The 6,000-nt window shown below is 57.6% G+C and overlaps 1 protein-coding gene across 5 annotated transcripts in view; it reads right to left on the bottom strand.

Moving 5' to 3' along the window:
* Nucleotides 1-1,009, bottom strand: part of SLC6A6 (solute carrier family 6 member 6) — an 83,888-nt gene extending 82,879 nt beyond the window's left edge. For 3 of the 5 annotated variants that reach the window (XM_081822758.1, XM_081822748.1, XM_081822740.1), the window contains exon 1: nt 725-1,009. The gene's annotated coding sequence lies outside the window, so the exon portion shown is untranslated. Of the gene's footprint in view, nt 1-592 lie in introns of all 5 variants that reach the window. The other 2 variants (XM_081822753.1, XM_081822733.1) reach the window with 1 other exon arrangement.
* Nucleotides 1,010-6,000: the final 4,991 nt, after the last annotated feature.

The raw sequence follows: 6,000 nt of genomic DNA on the forward strand, positions 1-6,000 counted from the left end.
GGACGTTGGCACTGCCACCTGCACGCCACACACGGGCAGCACCCTTGGAGCCATGCCCCCCTATCACCTCGCCCAACTCAGTGCCTGCCCTGGAGAATCAGCTCCGGCTGGTCGGCCCTCTAGGCACCAGGGACACTCCCTCAGGTACAGCCAGGACGCACAAGTGCCTGCAACCAGGGGCCCGGAGACACAGCCACGCTCAGGGACACACACGTGCACAGCCAGGTACTCGGAGACACAGTCACATACAAACAGGTTCACACCAGACACACACCGGGACACGCAAGTGCCCACATCCTAGGACACATTGACACAGCCACACTCAGGTATCATAGACACGCCAGAATACACAGACAAGCACAACCCAAGACACAGAAGAGCAGGCACACACTGGGACACACGAGTGCATATTGCTGGAGAAATGAAGGAACAGCCACCCTCGGAAACACAGGGACATGGAGATACATAGAGACACCCGGTGAGACAGAGACACCGACACACACACACGCACACACACACACACACACACACACACCTGCCGCCGGCACGAAAAGCCCAAGCCCTTTCGCTGGGGAAACAATAACAGCCTCACCAGCGGGTCTGCGCGGGCGACCCTCCGTCCCTCCCTCGGTGGCGAGAGGGGCTTGGCGGGGAGGTCCGGGCTGGCGGGAGCGCAGGGATAGGGAGGGGGCTCCGCGCGCCCGGCTCCCTGTCCCTCGGGTACCTGGGGTGGCCGCGGCGCTGCGCTCGGCTGCACTCGGTTCCACTGGCCGGGGGTGCCCTCCTGCTCGGTCTCTGGCCCGCGGGCTCCGCGCTCCGCGCTCCTTCTCCGCGTGGCTTGGGTCTCTGGGCTCGCGGTCCTCGGGGCTCGGAGCTGGCGAGCGAGCGGGGCTGCGGCCAGGGCCCGGAGCTCGGCGCTGGCGGCGGCGCGGAGGAAGCGGTAATTTATAAGCGGCTTCTTCCTGACCTCGCGTGTCTGTTGTCTGAGCAGGCAGCTCTCAGCATCACCCATCCTGCTGGGTGGAAAAATACCAGCTTGGCCGGGCCGGGGGCGGGGCCGGGGCGGGGCCGGTCGCCCAGCCCCGCCCCATGAGGACTCACACAGACACACACACGCGCACACACATACACTCGCACACACCACACACGCACGCGCGCACGGGCTCGGACAAAGAGCCCGGGCTCGCCGAGCGCGCGCGCACACACCCTCGTGCTGCGCGGCGAACACTCGGCCCACTGCTTCCCGCATTAGAGAGCACTTTTCGAGGAAACCCTTTCCCTGCAAATGCTGGTGCCAAGTGGTACAGCCGGTCCTCAGCCTCCTCCTGCCTCCGGATGAAGAGCAAGGGAGCCTCCGGCCTCGATTCACCCCCTCCCCTAACACCAGCCGCCAACCCCCACCACTCGCCCATCCACCTGGCTCATGGGAGGGGCCTGCGGCTCCGCTCCTTGAGTGGCCGGGTCCAAACTACTCCGACGCCTCCTTTCGCCGCCTCCCTTCCGGCGATCATGCAGGTTCTCGGAACCGCGGTTTGCTCCTCCGAAAAATGGGCACAGTAACGCTGCCCCCGCTGTCTCCCCGGAGGCACTAGGGTGACCTGAGACTGATGTGAAGCGGTCAACAGCTCCCGGATTCTTGGCTTTGCTCCTGCTGGGTCACCTTGAGGGAGTTACTCAGGCTCTCTATGCCTCAGTTTCCTCATCTGTTAAGTGGAAATAAATGTAATAGAACCTATCTCTTCTGGCTGCTATGAAGAGCCAAGGTTAACAGTGTAAAAAGCTCAGAACAGCACTGGGCACTTAGGAAGTGCCAGGCGTCACTGCTGTGACTATTTTTAAATGAAAATGGGGAATGTGCCATTATTCTTGTCCTTATTTGCATGAGCGGCTCCTCTGAGACCATTTTTCACACTCATGCCCTGTGTGGGCATGAGGAGCAGTGCTGTGTGACCTCCAGCAACGCCTGCCCCTCTCTGAAAACTCTCCAGTTTCTCCTCTCACTCCCTCCTTCTCTGCACCTGGGAGGCTGTGTGGAGAACACGTGCCTCCTTCCACCTTTTAGACTGAGAATAAAAGAAGAAATACATGCTCCACAGAAAGCCATCCCCCACGTCATACCTGACCCAGCCTGGATCCACAGCCTGGAGGGGCTTCTTAAGACCCTCTTTCTGAACAGCCCCAGAGGGAGGACCAGGGATGCTGAGGAGCAGGGTTGGAGAGATGACACTTATTCTCTGCCTGGTTTCCTCATTGAGGACCCCTGCTATCTGCCTCCATCTTGACCTTCTAGCAGGCTGCAGCTGAGCCAGACACTGGCCCCTCTCATCACATGCCCTCCCCTGCCTTCCTCCAGGGCCTCCTCCTGCCCTTCTCTGCAGTCCTCAGCTGCCCCTTCCTCCAGGAAGCACCCAGCCACCCCAGGTGGCATCCACTTCCAGGCTCGTCAGCTCGGTCCTTCAAGTTCATGGTGACTGCACCCCTTTTATAGGTGAGGAAAGCAAAGCTGGAGAGGAGAAGCAACTGAGTCCTCACATCTCTCCCTTCCTTCCCAATGCAAGTGAGGCTCTTCCATGAGCTGGAGGAGCAGATGGCAAACAAAAACTCCCCGGCCTCCCCGCGTGGGTCACCACACACAGTGCAAAGTGGCAGGTCATAATGCGGTTAAGTGACTCTGAAGAGGCGGCTTTGACTAAGCCAAGGGGTTGAGGGGAAGGGAGGGAGAAGCAGAGAGAGCTGTTGTGCAAAAGCTTGTTGGCAAGAGTGGTTGGGCCCTAAGCAAAGGTGATATGGGCCAGCTGAGGGTCACAGAGAGTGAGCAGCGGAGTTCGTGGGAGGCGTGAGGGGGAGTGGCCACACCCAGGGCTGCGATTTGGAAAGGCCCATTGGATCGTGCGAACTCCAGGCAGGTCAGCATAGTGCAGACTGTGCCGGCATGGGGCCCACAGATGGGGCTCGTCCAACCCTGTGTCTTCCTCCTCTAGAGTGTAAGTTCCATGAGGGGTGGGCTCTTGTCCTTGGTGCCCCCGTTGAGCCCTGGGGTTCATCAGAGGGCCCGGCACACAGTAGACACTCAATAAATGTTTGTAGCACTTACTCTATTTAGCAGACCCTTAGATAGAGAGCACTTGGCTGCATGCCAGGCAGGGCCCAAGGCCCTTGTGTATTTCAACTCACTGACTCCTCCCAACAACCCAAGGAGGTTCCTACTATTAATCTCCCCCACTTACAGAAAGGAAAACTGAGCCACAGAGAAATTAAATAACTTGTCCAAAGTCCTTCAGCGGGTGAGTAGTAGAGCTGGAGTTAAAACCCAAGCCAAGAAGGAGAAGAAGCAGGGAAAAGGGGAAGGAGGAGGGGAAGGAGAAGAGAAGCCAGAAAGAGCTCCAGCCTCAACCCCAAGGAAAGCTGGCCCGAGAGGTGGAGAAGGGCTGGGGGACACGGGACCTGGGCCAGGATAGGGTGGACTGGAGAGAGCTGCCCGTGGAGGCCACAGACCCCCAGTCTGCATTTCCCCCTCTGCTGCTGCCTGCGTGCCCACTCTCTGGGGGTCAGCTTCCTCATCCCTGATACGCGACCGTGAGTCCTGCCTCACTGAGCCATTGTGAGGAAAGGTCTCAAACTGGAGGGCCCTGCACTGAACCCAGATGTGCTTTTTTTGGCTTTAAAATATTTTTTAAACATTTCAGTGGCCGTGAAGAAAAACTTGGAAGATTTCACATTGTACAGATCTGAAGGTCTGGTTGAGAGATTCACATTTAGATAATGGTAAGATGGAGCCACCTTGGGCCCATTATCTACCTGTCCGCCATCCCTCGGAGCTGAGTGACATCAGCCAGCCCCTCACATGGGGATGTGAGACACCCCCCCCCCCGGCCAGGGTGCCAGAGTCCCCACCTGGCTCGTTCCTTCATTCACGTCACCCACCCGGCCCTGCAGGGAGCAGACTCTGAGACCCGGCATGTACTTTGTGTGCTGGCCCTGCCCCTTGCTCCTGGCACCTCCAGGAAGAGACTATGAGCACCAAGGAACCAAAAGCGCTGGCAGCGAGGAGGGAACTTCAAGGAAACCCGGTCAGAGGTTTCCTTCAGAAGCCACATACTAGACTGAAATCCCGTTGGGACTAACTCCTGCCATTTCGAGAATGAAAATCAATGGCTGGATGGAGGGCATGTGAGGAAAGGCAGCCAAGTTTCAGGCTGCAGTCCGCCATCCTTAACTTAAAGGCAGTGAATGTGATTTTGAGAAAGTTCCTGATAATGCTGTTTTCAGCCACTGGCAATAATAAAATAAAATCGATCCAGGACTTTGGACAAAACCTTTAGTCCCTTGCCAAAGAATCGTTTGTCTCATCTATCAGGCAACCAACAAGAATTGTCGAGATGCTTGCTGGCTGGCGGTCTGGCTATGCTGGGCCATCTGGCCAGCCCAGGGCAGCCCCTCCCCACCCAGCCCTGCCGAGGGTTATCTGCTCAGCCTCTCAGAACGTCATTCCCTAGAGAGACAAAGGTACCGTGATGGGACTGTCGAGTGGTCCCCATCCTGGGCACCTTCGCCTAGGCACACCCCATGTGTCCACGCTGCTGAATGTGTACGGATGGACCCCTGTACCATGGAGGCTTTATCAGAGCATCTGAACCTTCAGGAATCTGCCTCCCATCTTCCCATCCTCCTCTTGCCTGTTTGCACCTCCCAGTTTCATCTGTCATGGGCTGTGTGACATAGAATCATGGGAAGTCACTCTGTGCCTCAGTTTCCCAATTTGTTAAGCTAGGCTAACCATCGTCTCTATGTCCTAGGGGGTTGTGGGAATGAAGTGGGGGAGATTCATACAAAGCCCTGAGCCTGGTGCTAGGCACACAGTCTAACGCTGGGGTAACCAGAACGCTCACTGACCTTCCTCCATGTGTGTGCTCTGAGCATTCCCACCTTCCAGCCTTCCTCCATGCTGTTCCCTTCCCCAAAGCACATTGCCCTCCCGCAACCCGGGCCTCAGCCACACTTGGAGCCCCAGACTGGGAGCACCCATAAGCCAGGTATCCCCAGCAGCACCTAGCGAGGGGCCTAGAGCGCAGAAGATCCCAGGAAATGCTTGCCCGATGTGGCCTGTAGGTGGCAAGCCTCCAAGGACTCACTTCCTCCTCTCCCTTGACAGGAAGGGCAAATCTGTCCCCAGGGCTGAGGGACGTGTCGGGGCAGGGCACAGACATTCAGGGTAGGGGTCCCATGTGCGTGTTTATTCAGTCACCGATGCAACGCTGCAGCCCTGCCTCAGGCCGAGCTCCTGCGGTCTCCCTTCTGGTGACTGCAAGGGCCTCCTTCCTGGCTTCCTGGCTTCCTCTCCTACCCACGGGCCCGTCTCCACGCAGCAGCGGGAGGGAGCCTGGGTCCCTCCTCCACGGCTGGTGGGGGAATGGAACGGCCCCGCCACCACCGTGGAACACAGCTCAGCAATTTCTTATAAGGTTAAACGTCCGCTTAGCCTATAGCCGGCAATTCTAGGCCTAAGCATCGACCGAAGAGAAATGAAACCAAGCGGCCACACAAAGACTCGGCTAAGAATGTGAATGGCAGCACTATTCGTAATAGCCGAAAAACGGAAACAGTCCTGGTTGCGTAACACCCACAGGAGAACGGAAAAACAGACACACAGATGAAGGACTCCTGAGATGTGTAAAACCATAGAGAGATCTCCAAAACACCAGGCCTGGTGAGGGAACACCACAGACCACGCAGACGGCTCAATCAGGCCAAGTGCGTCTCTGGTCTTGGGCACGGGAGCCCGGGTTGGCTCTGGGGGTGGGGGAGGGGCTGGCCAGAAGGACCCCAGAGACCCTCCTGAGGGCTGAGAAGGGGCTTTATCCTGAGCATCGTGTCCTTTAGCTAGGTGCATTCCACCCAATGCAGTGTATTCCTCAGTAAAAAATCAGAAGATCCTCAGACTCACTCCCTTCTTCCTGCTTTGAACCACTCCACAACCCCCACCACACTGACACTCACTAA

The sequence above is a fragment of the Leptonychotes weddellii genome, chromosome 1 (assembly GCF_054177405.1).
Source record: "Leptonychotes weddellii isolate Sample4059 chromosome 1, ASM5417740v2, whole genome shotgun sequence".
Classification (NCBI taxonomy): domain Eukaryota; kingdom Metazoa; phylum Chordata; class Mammalia; order Carnivora; family Phocidae; genus Leptonychotes; species Leptonychotes weddellii.